The sequence below is a fragment of the Salvelinus alpinus genome, chromosome 18, assembly GCF_045679555.1.
Source record: "Salvelinus alpinus chromosome 18, SLU_Salpinus.1, whole genome shotgun sequence".
Classification (NCBI taxonomy): Eukaryota; Metazoa; Chordata; class Actinopteri; order Salmoniformes; family Salmonidae; genus Salvelinus; species Salvelinus alpinus.
Window position 1 is genome coordinate 40,722,346 of NC_092103.1, and position 20,560 is coordinate 40,742,905.

The following is a 20,560-nucleotide window of genomic DNA, read 5'->3' on the forward strand; positions in this document are numbered from 1 at the left end:
TTCAATTTGTCCCTTTTTGCTTAAAGGTCAGTACCCTGTCTAGCCTGCCAGAAATTTGAGAAGACAGAGTTTGTGGCGCCAGAGTTAAAGCCCATAAAAGTTGTTTCACCATGGCACATGATCAGTAGGTGTCCCAATTCAGATTTTGCACTGACAAGTTGTTTTGTAATGGTTGCTTTATTTGATCACAGCAGAGTTCAATATTATTGAATGTGTGTTTTCAGTATCCTTACAAATGTGAAAATATGCATACTGTATGACACAGATACAGGTAAGAATAAAGTAATCTTCTCTCTAACACTTTAAATGTTAGGGGTGGACCTCATCGGACCCTTCACGAAATCCAGGAATGGCAACAGCTGGTGTCTGGCGGCGACCGACCACTTTACCAAGTGGCTGAAGGCAATAAAGGTCAGTAAAGGAAGAGCTTAACTCTAAATTCCCTTCTGTAACTTATTAAAAAGGGCACTTGGAACCAAAAATGTATTTTCGTTTTGTATGATACCCATCAAGGACGAGACTGGCGAAGCCACCTCCAAGGCGATGGTGGACATCTTCAACATCGACGCTTCTCCTGAGGTCATCTTGAGTGACCGAGGTCATGAACACTAGAACAAGATACGGATGTTATAGGTTATATTCTGTCACCAATGGTTTGTTTTATGAATTTTTTTACAATTTGTTTTTGTTTTTCTATGGTACATAATCAGACATATTTCAATATCTTACATTGTCAAAAGATATCGCTTTCCTACCCCCTCCTCCAGGTTTGGTGAATGGACAAACCAGACCCTCAAAACTGCGATGGGCAAGTCCCATGATTGGTACCAGGAAGGTTGGGAGAACAACCTGAAGGTAATTCTCTTTGCACACAACAGCAGCATCCAGGCCTCCACAGAGTATGGATGGGAGCTGCAGGTGTTGACTGAGGTAAACAATACAATTGTATATCCAATTATTGTATATATTGTGGTCTTTCAAATTTGTAATTGACTTAGTGTTGTTGTTTGTCTATTGCTTTTTTCGTATAACGTACTGTCGTGGAATAGCTAATCAAAGGGAAGAGAGACTGCAGATTCTTTTAAACAACACTTTATCATAAGATTAGAAAAAATAGAGAATCAACTACCCACTCAACAGTGCATAGTTGAAAACTCCACGAACCGTGCCGGTTCAATGCTTTTATAGAGAAAATACATACAACCCCTTTCTGTATATGTGGCAGTCAGCAGATAGTGTGTAAAAGGTCATTAGTTGTCTGTGTAAACTCAAGATGGCACAAGGTTGACAGCCTGAGGTCTCAACCGTCTAACTGCATTCACAACAACAAACACTATATTGTACTCCTTTCTATAAGGCTCCATACATGTGACTTTCTGTTGATAGTAAACCCACAGGATTTCACATGCTGCGGTTGCACCCAAATGTCTCTTAGCTGTAAGCCCAGTCTTATGACTAAGTCACACCAAGACATGTTTGTATTAGGTTAGAAAAAAACACTAGCATATAACAAGAGACTATTCTTTAAGCAGTAAAACATAGCATGACTAATTATGTAGTTTTCCACAACATTTCCTCCCTTTTGAGACTAAGTCTCAACCTAATAGAACATTACTTACCAGTATTTCCATTAAACAAGCATTAACATGAGGGAAAAGAAAATACTTTCTTACATTACAATTGTAAATGACCTCCATTGTCATTGAGTTTCAACCCCTCATATAGTGCAATTCATTCTCAGAAAGGGGAAAGGAACATATGAATTCAAACATTAGTACATACTTTATCACCACACACAAGGCAATAACTTCGTTGAGACTGTCCATATTGCCACAGGGTCACCATGACGGTAGGCCCTTAACTCTACCTTGGGAGCACCATTTACATAACCCCCGCAGTGAGCATGGCCTATGGACACGCTGCACCATTAACTCAATATTTTTACCTCGGTGTTATGGATTATCATAGTCTTCATCAGACATGTAATCAGGAATAGGAAATAAATCAGGTAAATAGGGTTCTGAGGCGTCTCCTTCAGGGGTCAGTAATGGCATGGCAAGAATAGTCTCCATGGCTTTGCTGCACAATTTCTTAACACAAGTTATAATCAGACTTATTGTAAAAAAAAAGGGACTAAGCCATAAATAAACCAATGAAATATTGTAGCTCCCATAACACCAAATAATGACTGAACCCATCCAAACGGATTCCAATCACCACTGAGCTCTTTCAGATGTTCAACTACAATAGTAAAGTTAACCTCACCCTGGGGTAGGAATGTACAGCAATGGTCACCTATCATTTGGCACACTCTTATGCAAACATTCTGTCCCCGTATGTACTTAGCCTCCCGCTACAAATACATTTTGCACAGTGAATCATGCTATCTAATTCATAACACATTAGTCCCTACTGGTAGTCCATTTACATAGTTATAAACATACTAAAACATAATCAAGTCATTTGTACTGTATCATCCAGAAAGCCATATGTATTGATGTCCTTTAACATTAGAATTCTAATAACACGGTAAAATAAAACCCCTACGATCAATGTTATTCAACCCAAATTTAGTGCTCCACGTTGAGTCTATTACTCATATGCAAGACCATCAACTTAGCACACACCAATACAGTTAGAATATAAATTTACAAACGGGATCATATATAGACAGTTTGTAGTACTTATTACCAGTATTAACTTTTTATTATTACAGCCCCCGTTTATCCCTGTCTTACACTGTCGTGAGTGACATGTTAATGACAGATCGGTATCTCAATGCATTCTTAGTCTAAATAACTATACATTTAGCATTGTGTAAATCTCCTCAAGCAACCTGATACCCCAAAATAACAATTTTAGACAAGTTAATAATATTAGTCCGACGTTATTACGAAGTTATTACTTCGGACCAATATTATTAATACACATCTCAAAAATAAATGTCAAAGAGAATTACAACACATTCTGTTGAAACAATTTTTCCAAATTAGTTATACTCCCCTTATCACACTGTCAACCTCATCGCAGAATCATAGGATCAGGAAATTATCCCGATCATCCAGCAGACCCAATCTGGTGAGATTTATCGAAAACAAAACAGAACAAACCATGCAACAATACACTCCTTCATATATCACTCAATACATACCTACATATCACTCAAGGTGTGTAAACTTCAATCCAAAAACCTCAAGACTGGTAAAACCCCCATTTTGACACATGATTCACATTGTGACTAATGTGTAAAAAACAACAACACTACAGGTTAAGAATTAATTCATGTCACTCACGACAGTGTAAGACAGGGATAAACGGGGGCTGTAATAATAAAAAGTTACAGAAATTTAAATAACAAAATCGAATTAGAATAACTACCCATAATAACTCCATAAAGAAAAAGAATTGTGCCCACAACCTGATTCAAGGAATAGAAAAATAGACTAGAGACAGTTCTGTCCTTCTCGTGGTTTGAATCACACATATAACTATTAATTATAAACTTCTCTGTAATTATCAGTATTATAAATGGCCTTCAAATCAGTATTACAAATGACCTTAAATCATCAACCAACCATCTCTCGGTTTTCCAGTGAGGGTGATCAAACCACTCTAGAAAGTCAGGACAGAGGTCAGAGTTCATTTAAACCCTTCAAATATGTGTTTGTTTCTGTATTAGATTAATCATTTAAAAACAGTCAAACATGTCATACATTTTATACATGTCATTCATTTCATATTCAAGGTTACAGTTTCTTCAGTACATCCCTTATCAAAAGAGTACACATGTTCAATTAAAACTCAGAAAATAAAACTTCAGAAAATTCAAATTGTGTACCTCTTTCAAGATACCTCGGCTCTAACCTGTGGAAAACCCACTGAAACCAAATAAAATAACCACACACAATAAATCAGTCATGGTATTGAAACATTAACGCACATTCATGATGTAGGATAAAAACAAACAACATTTCCCAGGCCTTATTTAATGTGGGAGCTCCCCTTAACATTCATACTGTAGTGGACTTCCATCAGTCCTGGAAGATAGAATCCTACTCAAAACACATCAGATAATATAGTGTCCCACTTTGAAGAATACACATCTTCTAAAGTAAACAATCTCAGAGCCCCTTTCTGGTAATCCTATCATTTTAACTTGTTGCATTCATTTAGTCAAAATATAAAACCTGTTTTAACAAATCTAGGACTTTCAAAAAGTTGGCGCCGTCAGTTCAATATTCATCAGTTCAATATTCAGTACTAAAACATTCACTTTAGATACTTGCCACTGTTCCACGTAATGGAAACAGATTATCGTTTTAAATGACATTACCTTCCTGCTCAAATTCACTGGTGTTACCTAAACTACCAAGCTCAGCAACAATAACCAGAAACTGTCAAAGAACGTTTCCGATTGAACTATTCAGACCTCTGCTTCAAATGTCCCACTGCGCCCGTTACAGCCTGATATAGCCCAGCGAGCACGACTCGCTTTCACCCGTGGACTAAAACATGGCATTATTAGAGACTATCCAAAAACCACTAATAACATATTTCCATTCACATTATTAGAAGGCATTGTTTACATTTCAGTCTATCCAAACAATGTTACTCTACATTTTTAATACCAAACTCTATAGGATATTCCCTTTCTGCTTCACACTTATTAAATGTATATTATTAAAAGATTAACATGTAATGCGCCAAATACATCAGCCAATTCATTAGGGAAAAGATACATTTTGATGTTAGTTAAAATGTTCACAATACTTGAGCCTCTTTCTGCCCACAACTTCAATTCAGTCAGTAACATGGACCCAATGCTATTGAAATTACCAGTAAATCCCGCAAATAACCCAATTCTAATGGTTTGTAACAACACAATTACCAGAAGATTGCCTTAAAGTTCATCCACGTGTTTCTTTGCAAAGATTTCCCATGCACAAAGGGGATTTAGCAGTCAACGAGTTGAATCGACATTCATTGATTTGGAAACAGATCTGGCAAGGTCAATAAAAGCAGATAATATTTTCCCTTGCGACATAATGAAATTCCTTCAATACATCACATTTACTCCGCAATGATTTTTAATTTTATGGAAACCCTAATTTGGTTTCTTACGTCATTACAAGTTATGTCTACATTCAGTGTTAATTCTCCCTAACTCTTACTGAGGAAAAAAAATAAAATTTCAAGCCGTATGGGCTATTTTATTTAAATGTATTAACCGGACTGAGAAAATCCCATAAGCATTTATAGTTTCATTGATTAGGGTAAGTGAATTCCCCATACTTTCCTGTCATAAATTTAACAAATATTGCCCCAACTATCACATTTGAAGGTAAGACCGAGGTGCAGACAATGTCAAAGTAACAAAAGTTTATTAATTCGAACACGGGCAGTCAAAGGTACAGGACGGCAGGCAGGCTCAGAGTCAGGTCAGGCAGAGGTCGGTAATCCAGAGTAGAGGGGCAAAGGTACAGGACGGCAGACAGGCTCAGGGTCAGGACAGGCGGGGGTCAATAATCCAGTAAGGTGGGGCAAGGTACAAAACGGCAGGCATGCTCAGGGTCAGGGCAGGCAGAACGGTCAAAACCGGGGAAACTAGAAAACAGGCACTATAGACAGGACAGGAGCAAGGGAGAAAACGCTGGTAGGTATGAATGAACAAAACGAACTGGGAGCAGACAAACAGAGAACACAGGTATAAATACACGGGATAATGGGAAAGATGGACGACACCCGGATGGGGGTGGAGACAATCACAAAGACCGGTGAAACAGATCAGGATGTGACACTCTAAACTCACTTTTCGAATGACCAATGGCCCCACACACTGCGCTTCGGTAGTTTTCTGCTACCCCCGCAATTTCCATGCTGATAACAGGTTTCAAACCTGCCATCAAAGCAGACGTACACATTCTATCAATATACTCACATACCCAAGCTGTGTTCAAATACAGATACTAATATACTATATACTACATGCTTAATGAGTATATACTTCATACTATATACTATTAGTTCATTTTAGTATATTGCAACCAAATGGTAACCTTGATGTTGAGCTTTGCATGTCTACCAGAAGTTGATGCTGTTGCTATGCGGCCTCTTGCTAGCTTGTTAGAATAACAAATAATAGTTAGACATTTTACTACTTTGTGTGCTTTGGAAATTCAGACTGTTTAGAGCACACACTGCCCTCTCTGGCCAAGGAGCAGGGTTGATCCAAGCTCTCTGACCTCACAAAGGCAGTCAAGCACCCAAGCTAACTTGCTAAAGTTGGCTAGCTTGCTTGCTACTTCCAGACACAAATAAGAGAACGCATCCTCACTTTGACCATTTACCCACCCTAGCAGAGCTGGTTAGGCTTTTTTCATGTTATATACCATTTAGATAAGCTAAGAATGACGTGAATAATCATGTCAATAAATGTTGGATAGCATAGTTAACAAGTTTGATGTACGTATTAGTAGCCAACTAACGTTAGGTAGTTAGCTAACATTTATTACCGCTACATACTGCTGTAATGATATGCTATGCGGTTCATAAGGATAGTGTAACTAAAAAATGGCCATAATTAGTTAAAGCAAAGAATTTGTATCCACTCTCGCATATTTCCAGTCAGCAGGGAGATGCTGCCCAATTTTATCCATGGTTGGATTTTTTCATATTCAAGCCGAATTGGTAGAACACCTTTGCGCTTCCTTTCCTATGGTTTTGCTATAGTTGACCTCTTCCTGACCGTGGCCAAAGAGTTTAGATTTACTCATTCACCGCTCTAATATATGCCAATTAAACTATTTTCTAAGGTAGTGATACCCACTTCCCTGGAGAGTAGTTATGGTATGTGCCTTTTAATTGGTAATGGTTTTAATACCTTGTATTAGAACCAATACTGGAACATCTGCCAATTTACTACTGGAGAATATGTGTTCCTTTATTCCATCACACAGTGCAGCCAGTCGGGATGATAGGGTCCATCGTGTGTCCATAATATAAATCTCTCGTCAATACACACACTCAGGAAACAAAAACAAACACACAAAACAAACAGTATTTGGTTAGGAACGTCTACTTTTCTTATAATTTGAAAAGAGTATTTCTCCTCCATCAAAATGTTTTTTGCTCTATGTAATTATAAATCTTGTACCCACATGGTAGTTCCTCTTATGCACATTTCCGTGTAGGGTTTACATTTATAGCTGGTTTGCCAATCATAACCAACTGTTTTACTAGTACACTGATTAATACATTTGATTTTACAATGTTTCTAAATATTTTTTCACACGTTCTTTTTCTTTACATTTTTTAAATATTTTTTTACCTGCAGGAATATGTTTTATATCTCAGGATTGTGCCCTGGAATCACATAACTCGTAACCGTGTCATATCATCCCATGACTGCTTTTCTGCTTCAACAGAGAAATACAACCCCTGTCTCTAACCAGGATACTTCTGCTTCAACAGAGAAACACATCCCCTGTCTCTAACCAGGATACTTCTGCTTCAACAGAGAAATACAACCCCTGTCTCTAACCAGGATACTTCTGCTTCAACAGAGAAATACAACCCCTGTCTCTAACCAGGATACTTCTGCTTAAAAGAAAAGATCCCAATCGGAGATGTCCCCTGCCCTAGAATTACTCCTAGGATTTCCCCTATTCAGAAATAACTCTGCTACAACAAAGTTTCTAACTAGGGGTGTCTTTGCTTCAACAAAGACAATGTGCACAACCTGTTCTTAGAACAGGATTTTCTATGATGTTTAAAAAAAAAATCAGTTCCACCCTGAGTTTATCTTATGTGTCCGGAATGACGTATCCACTCACTGACACTCCCGGCAGGTCTGAGGTGGGTCCCCCTCTGCTCCATTTTAGTCGGAGTGTTTGGGACCCTGAGCCATGTCTAACGGAGCCCCTGCGCGCAGTTTAACCTCCGTCTCCTGGGAGAAATCAGCAAGCAGAGTTAGCATCCCACAGCTGTCACCAATTTGTCATGGAATATCTAATCAAAGGGAAGAGAGACTGCAGATTCTTTCAAACAACACTTTATCATATGATTTGCAAAAATGGAGAATCAACTACCCACTCAACAGTGCATAGTTGAAAAGCTCCACGAACAGTGCCGGTTCAATGCTTTTATAGAGAAAATACATACAACCCCTTTTCTGTATATGTGGCAGTCAGCAGATAGTGTGTAAAAGGTCATTAGTTGTCTGTGTAAACTCAAGATGGCACAAGGTTGACAGCCTGAGGTCTCAACCTTCTAACTGCATTCACAACAACAAACACTATATTGTACTCCTTTCTATAAGGCTCCATACATGTGACTTTCTGTTGATAGTAAACCCACAGGATTTCACATGCTGTGGTTACACCCAAACATCTCTTAGCTGTAAGCCCAGTCTTACGACTAAGTCACACCAAGACAAGTTTGTATCAGGTTATAAAAAACACTCACATATAACAAGAGACTATTCTTTAAGCAGTAAAACACGGGATAATATGACTAATTATGTAGTTTTCCGCGACAGTACTTTCAAATCACTGAAACTCCACCTGATGTGGTGGAAGTTGTCGAACCAGATCAGAACACCTTCGAGAACCACCTTCAGGCACGGACTGAGGAGGTGGAGGTTTTTGACCAGGTAAAAATGATTGTCTGCTGTTAATTTATGTTCTGGCCCTCCAAGAGATATGTAAGTAATGTATTTGTAATATGAAATATAATTGCATTTATTCCTGTTATCAGTCAAGGTGAGACTGAACATGGACAAGGCGCAGGAGAAACAGAAGGAGAGCTACCGGAGCAGAATCAAGAAGGGGACCAAGTGCTACAACATTCGGGCAAATTACTTGGTTTGGAAGAAGGACGAAAGGAAGGCGAGACTTGGGAAACCTCGCTGCTCTTTCACCTCCTAGCTGAGGTCACCATCTGTTAAAGTTAATATAAAAAAATCTCAGATAATAACTATTTGGATTTGCACACAAAATAACCTGAAGTTAGATTTAGTTTCCCGAACACTGATATGTTTCTCTTTGTCTTCCTAGGGTTACCTCAGTGGACGCAACTGAAAACACTGACACCCTACACTTCAGTGAAGCCCAAAGTATGTTAAGCTTTGGTTGACATTTGAGAAAGCATGAAATGGTAGTTATGCTGAGCTTACAAAAATGTACCTCTTCAATTAACCTATCCAAATGACTTTAGGACTGTCAACTGTCAAATCAAATTGTATTTGTCACATGCTCCAAATATAACAGGTGTAGACCTTACCATGAAATGCTTACTTACAAGCCCTTAACCAATAATGCAGTTCAATAAATAGAGTTAATAAAATATTTACTAAATAAACTAAAGTAAAAAAATGTAATTCAATTAAAAAGCAACTCAAGAAAATTACATAACAATAACGAGGCTATATACAGGGGGTACCGGTGCGGGGGTACAGGTTAGTCGAGGTAATTTAGTAGGAGTAATCCCATCCACCAGAACCAGTGAATTCGGTTCAGTCTGATTCTCTGTGCTCTGAGTCGGAGGGGGACCAGCAAGAGGTAGGCTGTACCTTCCAAATGTGTTGAAAAGTACATACAGTTGAAGTTGGAAGTTTACATACACCTTAGCCAAATACATCTAAACTCAGCTTTTCACAATCCCTGACATTTAATCCTGGTAAAAAAATTCCCTGTTTTAGGTAAATTAGGATCACCACTTTATTTTAAGAATGTGAAATGTCGGAAATAATAGTGGAGAGAATTATTTATTTCCGCTTTTATTTATTTCATCACATTCCCAGTGGGTCAGAAGTTTACATACACTCAATTAGTATTTGGTAGCATTGCCTTTAAATTGTTTAACTTGGGTCAAACGTTTCGGGTAGCCTTCCACAAGCTTCCCACAATAAATTGGGTGAATTTTGGCCCATTCCTCCTGACAGAGCTGGTGTAACTGTGTCAGGTTTGTAGGCCTCCTTGCTCGCACACACTTTTTCAGTTCTGCCCACACATTTTCTATGGGATTGAGGTCATGGCTTTGTGATGGCCACTCCCGTACCATGACTTTGTTGTCCTTAAGCCATTTTGCCACAACTTTGGAAGTATGCTTGGGGTCATTGTCCATTTGTAATACCCATTTGCAACCAAGCTTTAACTTCCTGACTGATGTCTTGAGATGTTGCTTCAATATATGCACGTAATTTTTCTTCCTCAGGATGCCATCTATTTTGTGACGTGCACCAGTCCCTCCTGCAGCAAAGCACCCCCACAACATGATGCTTCCTCCCCCGTGCTTCACGGTTGGGATGGTGTTCTTCGGCTTGCAAGCCTCCCCCTTTTTCCTCCAAACATAACAATGGTCATTATGGCCAAACAGTTCTATTTTTGTTTCATCAGACCTGAGGACATTTCTCCAAAAAGTACAATCTTTGTCCCCTTGTGCAGTTGCAAACTGTAGTCTGGCTTTTTTATGGCGGTTTTGGAGCAGTGGCTTCTTCCTTGCGGCCTTTCAGGTTATGTCGATATAGGACTCGTTTTACTGTGGATATAGATACTTTTGTACCTGTTTCCTCCTGCATCTTCATAAGGTCCTTTGCTGTTGTTCTGGGATTGATTTGCACTTTTTGCACCAAAGTACATTAATCTCTAAGAGACAGAACGCAACTCCTTCCTGAGCGGTATGACGGCTGTGTGGTCCCATGGTGTTCATACTTGCGTACCATTGTTTGTACAGATGAATGTGGTACCTTCAGGCGTTTGGAAATTGCTCCCAAGGATGAACCACACTTTTGGACGTCTCCCAAAGAAATTCTGAGGTCTTGGCTGATTTCTTTTGATTTTCCCATGATGTCATGCAAAGAGGCACTGAGATTGAAGGTAGGCCTTGAAATACATCCACAGGTACACCTCCAATTGACTCAAATGATGTCAATTAGCCTATCAGAAGCTTCTAAAGCCATGACAATTTTCTGGAATTTTCCAAGCTGTTTAAAGGCACAGTCAACTTAGTGTATGTAAACTTCTGACCCACTGGAATTGTGATACAGTGAATTATAAGTGAGATTATCTGTCTGTAAACAATTGTTGGAAAAATTACTTGTCATGCAGAAAGTAGATGTCCTAACCGACCTGACAAAAATATAGTTTGTTAAAACCTCTCTGGGATATGGCCAACATCCAGTGAAAATGCAGAGCGCCAAATTCAAATAAATTACTTTAAGAATTTAACTTTCATGAAATCACACATGCAATACACCAAATTAAAGCTACACTTGTTGTGAATCCAGCCAACGTGTCAGATTTCAAAAAGGCTTTACGGCGAAAGCAAACGATGCTATTATCTGAGGACAGCACCCCAGCAAACTAACACAGACCATCATATTTCAACCCTTCAGGCGCGACACAAAACGCAGAAATAAAGATAGAATTCATGCCTTACCTTTGACGAGCTTCTTCTGTTGGCACTCCAATATGTCCCATAAACATCACAAATGGTCCTTTTGTTTGATTAGTTCCGTCGATATATATCCAAAATGTCCATTTATTTGGCGCGTTTGATCTAGAAAAACACCGGTTCCAACTTGCGCAAATTGACTACAAAAGTTACCTGTAAGCTTTGTCCAAACATTTCAAACTACTTCCTAATACAACTTTAGTTATTTTTTCATGTAAATAATCGATAAAATTTAAGACAGGATATACTGTGTTCAATACCGGAGGAAAACTATGTGTAGCGAGCCTCTAACAAAGATTACACTTCCCTCTAGCCTTGTTCTGAACAGTGCTACTTCTTAATTTCTCAGAGGAAAAACCTCAACCAATTTCTAAAGACTGTTGACATCCAGTGGAAGCAATAGGATCTGCAAGAAAGTTGATTAGAAATCTGGATTCCCAATGAAAACCCATTGAAAAGAGTGACCTAAAAAAAAAAAATTCTGAATGGTTTGTCCTCGGGGTTTCGCCTGCCAAATAAGTTCTGTTATACTCAGACATGATTCAAACAGTTTTAGAAACTTCAGAGTGTTTTCTATCCAAATCTACTAATAATATGCATATCGTACCTTCTGGGCCTGAGTAGCAGGCAGTTTAATTTGGGCACGCTTTTCATCCAAAATTCCGAATGCTGCCTTCTATCCTAGAGAAATTTGTGGAGTGGTTGAAAAAACGAGTTTTAATGACTTCAACCTAAGTGTATGTAAACTTCCGTCTTCAACTGTATCTCCCTTTTATAACACTGCACTAATTCATCAAATCTTCTCACTGTAAAGTGTAACCTGTGTGTTTGCTTGTTTATGTTCCTGTCTCCTACCCTGTTCCCTTTAACTCTGCTCCTGTTCTCCAGGAGCGAGGGGTTCTGCCCATCACCCAGATGTGGATCCACCTGATGTCCTCCATTACCAAACACCCTCCAACTTTCCATTACATCAGCTACTGTTATTGTCATGTTGTCATTATCTGCTAATAAAGTTTACTGGGCTCATAATATGTGAGGTACACGGATTAACTAAAAACACTAGCACTGCAAACACTCAGAACAAAGAGAGCAGCAGTGCCTGGTCTTTGCAGTCTCCCTCTTCAAGTCCCCCTTCTGAGACTGGCTGCTTGTTGAGAAATGACAGGCAGAACCTCCCACCCACACAGCAACCACCTCCTCTATATTCCACACACCAGAATTCAGTATTTTAGTCTATGAATGCCACGTGAGTGTACAAAAAAATCTGTGAAAATAAGTTAATTAACTTATTAACACAACTATACCAAAAACTATGAAAGTTTATGTATTCAAATCTTAAATATCAATCAAATTTTATTTGTCACATACACATGGTTAGCAGATGTTAATGCGAGTGTAGCGAAATGCTTGTGCTTCTAGTTCCGACAATGCAGTAATAACCAACAAGTAATCTAACCTAACAATTCCACAACTACTACCTTATACACACAAGTGTAAAGGGATAAAGAATATGTACATAAAGATATATGAATGAGTGATGGTACAGAACGGCATAGGCAAGATGCAGTAGATGGTATAGAGTACAGTATATACATATGAGATGAGTAATGTAGGGTATATAAACATAAAGTGCCATAGTTTAAAGTGGCTAGTGATACATGTATTACATAAAGATGGCAAGATGCAGTAGATGATATAGAGTACAATATATACATATACATATGAGATGAGTAATGTAGGGTATGTAAACATATTAAGTGGCATTGTTTAAAGTGGCTAGTGATACATTTTTACATAATTTCCATCAATTCCCATTATTAAAGTGGCTGGAGTTGAGTCAGTATGTTGGCATTAATATTATATATATATATTATATTATAATATAATAATATTGGCGTTTCACAAGGTGTTCGTTATTGTAAGTTGTAAGGTTTCCTATTTCTTCCACATTAATTGTTGTATCCTAGAACCTACAATAAATGCATATATATATTCAAGCACAGGGGTGTACTAATGAGCTATGCGATATATATATATATTTTTTTTATCATAATAGAGGACTACTGAAGTTCTATTATTTCAGTGTAGATAAGGTGAAGGGCAGGTTAAAATAAAAACATGACAGCCAGACAAGCTAGTGTATGAATCAAATGGATTTGCATATGAATGGAGTGGATAATTAGCTGGCTTTGGGATCTGTAAGGTAAGTAACTTTAATGTGTCAAGCGGATTACACTTGACTTGCGCTGGGTTTGTGCCACACTTGCTAAAAAGTTTAGAAACACTGTCCAGGTAAACAAAACAAAACAATGGATTGCTGCTGGAATTTTGGATAATGGTAATTGGCCAGACAAATGACTGCGGTCTCTGTAATAACCGTTGGAATAGCAAAAAACTAAATAAACACTTATTCTTACACACATTTTCTCCTCTCCTCTCCTGACGACATGTGTTATGTGTGCGTTTGCTGCATTGTGGGGAGTGTTGTCTAGGCAACCGAAACTCCAACATCTTTCTTGTTTCATCAAGGAGCGAAAAACTTTCATGTTAACACAAAAACGAACTCAACCCTAGCGGTTCGTTGCACCAAACAACATAGATTTTTTAACCGTTTCTTTTTTTTATTGACGGTCTTCATCCATAACCCGTTGGTTACACGGTTATACAGTAACTATGCACGCCCTAATGGATAGGTGAAATATTGTGGAAATTCTAACTGACCGTTGGTTTCATGTATTGGCTCACTCAGGAAAGGAGACAAAGAAAGTAAATGACATAACTATTGGGATTGGGGAAGACTCCTTGGCATTTCTAAAACAATTGAAGAGAACGATGCTATTTGAAGAGTTTCTGATATAAATGATTAGTGACGTTAAGTCATAGCTAAAGTCTCCTTCGCGTCAATGAACTCACGGCTTAACTGCGAGAAAAGCTCCACACAGTTTACAGAGTTGGTTCTTTAATCATCCAAATACATGGTAGCAAACACATTTTAGAGTGCTAAATAAGGAATAGTGTTCTTCTGGTCCCCCAAAAAGATCTATATTTGCACACTGTGCAACACTATAGCAATGCAATCCATCATAATCGCATTGACCCAATGGACTCAGTGAAGAAAATTAGCTATGAGTTTCTAGTAATTAATAATTGGGTGAAACAACAGCATGTTCAGTCCTATGACTAAGTCCCAAATGGCACCCTAATCCCTATGTAGTGCACTACCTTTGACCAGGGGCCTTAGGCCAAAGGAAGTGCACTATATTCGGAATTTGGTGCCATCAGGGACAGAATCTATGAACCAAGAGAAAGGTAAGAGCGTTGAGTATTGATTAAGTCCAATTCTGAGTTTCATAACAAGAAATGTAAATGCTGAGTCATCTTTTTCTCTCTTCTACACACAACCTCTTCCCCTCCTTCCTTTCTCATTTCTCTGTCTGTCAGTCTTAATATGAACCCACCCTGTGGATGGTTTCTCTACCTCCACCCACTTCTCTCCATCTAAGACCTTTTCGCTCTCCTTCCTTCTCTGTCTCTCTCGCTCATCCCAACCTAACACACTTCCCCTCCCTCTCTTTCACCCCCTCCCTCTCTCTATCCCTCCCTCTCTCTATCACTACCTCTCTTTCACTATCCCTCCCTCTCTCTATCCCTCCCTCTCTCCCTATTCATTGCCCTGTCTACTGGTTTCTCATTCTAACATAGCACAGTGTATATAATATGAACATGTGTCCTGATTATTACCACAATGTATCTTGATTCCTACCCCATGTATCCTGATTCCTACCCCCATGTATCCTGATTCCTACTCCATGTATCCTGATTCCTACTCCCATGTATCCTGATTCCTACCCCCATGTATCCTGATTCCTACCCCCATGTATCCTGATTCCTACTCCCATGTATCCTGATTCCTACTCCCATGTATCTTGATTCCTACCCCATGTATCCTGATTCCTACCCCCATGTATCCTGATTCCTACTCCCATGTATCCTGATTCCTACTCCCATGTATCCTGATTTCTACCCCCATGTATCCTGATTCCTACCCCCATGTATCTTGATTCCTACCCCCATGTATCTTGATTCCTACCCCATGTATCCTGATTCCTACCCCCATGTATCTTGATTCCTACCCCATGTATCCTGATTCCTACCCCCATGTATCCTGATTCCTACCCCCATGTATCCTGATTCCTACCCCCATGTATCCTGATTCCTACTCCCATGTATCCTGATTCCTACCCCCATGTATCCTGATTCCTACCCCCATGTATCTTGATTCCTACCCCCATGTATCTTGATTCCTACCCCATGTATCCTGATTCCTACCCCCATGTATCCTGATTCCTACCCCCATGTATCCTGATTCCTACCCCCATGTATCCTGATTCCTACTCCCATGTATCCTGATTCCTACCCCCATGTATCCTGATTCCTACCCCCATGTATCCTGATTCCTACCCCCATGTATCCTGATTCCTACCCCCATGTATCCTGATTCCTACCCCATGTATCCTGATTCCTACCCCCATGTATCCTGATTCCTACCCCCATGTATCTTGATTCCTACCCCATGTATCCTGATTCCTACCCCCATGTATCCTGATTCCTACCCCCATGTATCCTGATTCCTACTCCCATGTATCCTGATTCCTACTCCCATGTATCTTGATTCCTACCCCATGTATCCTGATTCCTACCCCCATGTATCCTGATTCCTACTCCCATGTATCCTGATTCCTACTCCCATGTATCCTGATTCCTACCCCCATGTATCCTGATTCCTACCCCCATGTATCTTGATTCCTACCCCCATGTATCTTGATTCCTACCCCATGTATCCTGATTCCTACCCCCATGTATCCTGATTCCTACCCCCATGTATCCTGATTCCTACCCCCATGTATCCTGATTCCTACTCCCATGTATCCTGATTCCTACTCCCATGTATCCTGATTCCTACCCCCATGTATCCTGATTCCTACCCCCATGTATCCTGATTCCTACCCCCATGTATCCTGATTCCTACCCCCATGTATCCTGATTCCTACTCCCATGTATCCTGATTCCTACCCCCATGTATCCTGATTCCTACTCCCATGTATCCTGATTCCTACCCCCATGTATCCTGATTCCTACCCCCATGTATCCTGATTCCTACTCCCATGTATCCTGATTCCTACCCCCATGTATCCTGATTCCTACTCCCATGTATCCTGATTCCTACCCCCATGTATCTTGATTCCTACCCCATGTATCCTGATTCCTACCCCATGTATCCTGATTCCTACCCCCATGTATCTTGATTCCTACCCCATGTATCCTGATTCCTACTCCATGTATCCTGATTCCCACCCCCATGTATACTGATTCCTACCCCCATGTATCTTGATTCCTACCCCATGTATCCTGATTTCTACCCCCATGTATCCTGATTCCTACCCCCATGTATCCTGATTCCTACTCCCATGTATCCTGATTCCTACCCCATGTATCCTGATTCCCACCCCCATGTATACTGATTCCTACCCCCATGTATCTTGATTCCTACCCCATGTATCCTGATTCCTACCCCCATGTATCTTGATTCCTACCCCATGTATCCTGATTCCTACCCCATGTATCCTGATTCCTACCCCCATGTATCTTGATTCCTTCCCCCATGTATCTTGATTCCTACACCTATCTCTAACCCTGCTTTTCTATCTCCATCCTTGCTCTCTCCCACTCTCTCTCTCTCTCTGGGCAGACAGCATTTGCTCTGTGTTGTTTATGTTGTGTACAGTTGGGGCCGGTATTGCTCTTCACCCTCACGCCCACAATAGTACCCTACCATATTCCTCTCTCCGGCAGCCACGATGTTGCCATGGCTCCAGGTTACAAAATGCTCTGTAATACGTTTTAATAATATATATAATATGTGTTTATTTTGAATATAATACAGTGTTTATTTATCAGAGTACAGCGCTGTGACTTCCAAGGTCTCTTTGAAGCACATTTTAAATGATTCAGTTACAGTGGGGAGAACAAGTATTTGATACACTGCCGATTTTGCAGGTTTTCCTACTTACAAAGCATGTAGAGGTCTGTAATTATTATCATAGGTACACTTCAACTATGAGAGACGGAATCTAAAACAAAAATCCAGAAAATCACATTGTATGATTTTTAAGTAATTAATTTGCATTTTATTGCATGACATAAGTATTTGATACATCAGAAAAGCAGAACTTAATATTTGGTACAGAAACCTTTGTTTGCAATTACAGAGATCATACGTTTCCTGTAGTTCTTGACTAGGTTTGCACACACTGCAGCAGGGATTTTGGCCCACTCCTCCCTACAGATCTTCTCCAGATCCTTCAGGTTTCGGGGCTGTCGCTGGGCAATACGGACTTTCAGCTCCCTCCAAAGATTTTCTATTGGGTTCAGGTCTGGAGACTGGCTAGGCCACTCCAGGACCTTGAGATGCTTCTTACGGAGCCACTCCTTAGTTGCCATGGCTGTGTGCTTCGTGTCGTTGTCATGCTGGAAGACCCAGCCACGACCCATCTTCAATGCTCTTACTGAGGGAAGGAGGTTGTTGGCCAAGATCTCGCGATACATGGCCCCATCCATCCTCCCCTCAATACGGTGCAGTCGTCCTGTCCCCTTTGCAGAAAAGCATCCCCAAAGAATGATGTTTCCACCTCCATGCTTCACGGTTGGGATGGTGTTCTTGGGGTTGTACTCATACTTCTTCTTCCTCCAAACACGGCGAGTGGAGTTAGACCAAAAAGCTCTATTTTTGTCTCATCAGACCACATGACCTTCTCCCATTCCTCCTCTGGATCATCCAGATGGTCATTGGCAAACTTCAGACAGGCCTGGACATGCACTGGCTTAAGCAGGGGGACCTAGCGTGCGCTGCAGGATTTTAATCCATGACGGCGTAGTGTGTTACTAATGGTTTTCTTTGAGACTGTGGTCCCAGCTCTCTTCAGGTCATTGACCAGGTCCTGCCGTGTAGTTCTGGGCTGATCCCTCACCTTCCTCATGATCATTGATGCCCCACGAGGTGAAATCTTGCATGGAGCCCCAGACCGAGGGTGATTGACCGTCATCTTGAACTTCTTCCATTTTCTAATAATTGCGCCAACAGTTGTTTCCTTCTCACCAAGCTGCTTGCCTATTGTCCTGTAGCCCATCCCAGCCTTGTGCAGGTCTACAATTTTATCCCTGATGTCCTTACACAGCTCTCTGGTCTTGGCCATTGTGGAGAGGTTGGAATCTGTTTGATTGTGTGTGGACAGGTGTCTTTTATACAGGTAACGAGTTCAAACAGGTGCAGTTAATACAGGTAATGAGTGGAGAACAGGAGGGCTTCTTAAAGAAAAACTAACAGGTCTGTGAGAGCCGGAATTCTTACTGGTTGGTAGGTGATCAAATACTTATGTCATGCAATAAAATGCAAATTAATTATTTAAAAATCATACAATATGATTTTCTGGATTTTTGTTTTAGATTCCGTCTCTCACAGTTGAAGTGTACCTATGATAAAAATTACAGACCTCTACATGCTTTGTAAGTAGGAAAACCTGCAAAATCGGCAGTGTATCAAATACTTGTTCTCCCCACTGTATATAATATGTGTTTATTTTGAATATAATACAGTGTTTATTTATCAGAGTACAGCGCTGTGACTTCCAAGGTCTCTTTGAAGCACATTTTAAATGATTCAGTTACAGTGGGGAGAACAAGTATTTGATACACTGCCGATTTTGCAGGTTTTCCTACTTACAAAGCATGTAGAGGTCTGTCATTTTTATCATAGGTACACTTCAACTGTTTGCAAACTAAGGTTTCTGTACCAAATATTCAGTTCTGCTTTTCTGATGTATCAAATACTTATGTCATGCAATAAAATGCAAATTAATTAATTAAAAATCATACAATGTGATTTTCTGGATTTTTGTTTTAGATTCCTTCTCTCACAGTTGAAGTGTACCTATGATAAAAATTACAGACCTCTACATGCTTTGTAAGTAGGAAAACCTGCAAAATTGTCAGTGTATCAAATACTTGTTCTCCCCACTGTATGTCGCTGGTGCATTTTTAAAATCAAGACTTTCAGGTAATTAAACCCTCAAGGGTTCTGTACAAAATGTTTTATGTGAGGTTTATGTCCCTTATTGGGCTTGAGGGACCAGTAGCCCAGATATCAAAACATTTTCATCATGTGATTCACAAATGGTTTTGTGACACCATCAGAGGAGAACGTCCTCTGGGCATTAGTTTATGAAAACTTTGAAAATGACAAATCTAGGTTGGGGTAATATAATCCTTAGCCTAACAGAAATATGCTGGGAACAAGAAATAGTCAACATGGAACATCCCAAGTGTTATTGTCACTGGAGTAACCTGTTACTGACTAGAGAACATGAGGTCCACATCTTCAACCTGATGTAACCTGTTACAGACTAGAGAACATGAGGTCCACATCTTCACCCTGATGTAACCTGTTACTGACTAGAGAACATGAGGTCCACATCTTCAACCTGATGTAACCTGTTACTGACTAGAGAACATGAGGTCCACATCTTCAACCTGATGTAACCTGTTACAGACTAGAGAACATGAGGTCCACATCTTCAACCTGATGTAACCTGTTACTGACTAGAGAACATGAGGTCCACATCTTCACCCTGATGTAACCTGTTACTGACTAGAGAACATGAGGTCCACATCTTCACCCTGATGTAACCTGTTACTGACTAGAGAACATGAGGTCCACATCTTCAACCTGATGTAACCTGTTACAGACTAGAGAACATGAGGTCCACATCTTCAACCTGATGTAACCTGTTACAGACTAGAGAACATGAGGTCCACATCTTCAACCTGATGTAACCTGTTACTGACTAGAGAACATGAGGTCCACATCTTCACCCTGATGTGACCTGTTACAGACTAGAGAACATGAGGTCCTCGTCTTCACCCTGATGTGACCTGTTACAGACTAGAGAACATGAGGTCCTCGTCTTCACCCTGATGTGACCTGTTACTGACTAGAGAACATGAGGTCCTCGTCTTCACCCTGATGTGACCTGTTACTGACTAGAGAACATGA

The 20,560-nt window shown here is 40.0% G+C and overlaps 1 protein-coding gene and 1 long non-coding RNA gene across 3 annotated transcripts in view; both read left to right on the forward strand.

The window, feature by feature from the left end:
* Positions 1-20,560, forward strand: part of LOC139544334 (ras-related protein Rab-3C-like) — a 67,994-nt gene that overhangs the window by 41,697 nt on the left and 5,737 nt on the right. The gene's annotated exons all lie outside the window — the stretch shown is intronic.
* LOC139544333 (uncharacterized) lies at positions 2,092-12,480 on the forward strand. Of its 2 annotated transcripts, none has more exons than XR_011668845.1 (4): positions 2,092-8,650; positions 8,755-8,945; positions 9,054-9,112; positions 12,340-12,480. It is a non-coding gene; the product is annotated as an uncharacterized lncRNA (long non-coding RNA). The 2 variants fall into 2 exon arrangements; XR_011668846.1 differs by having other exon boundaries at positions 2,094-8,650; positions 8,755-8,929.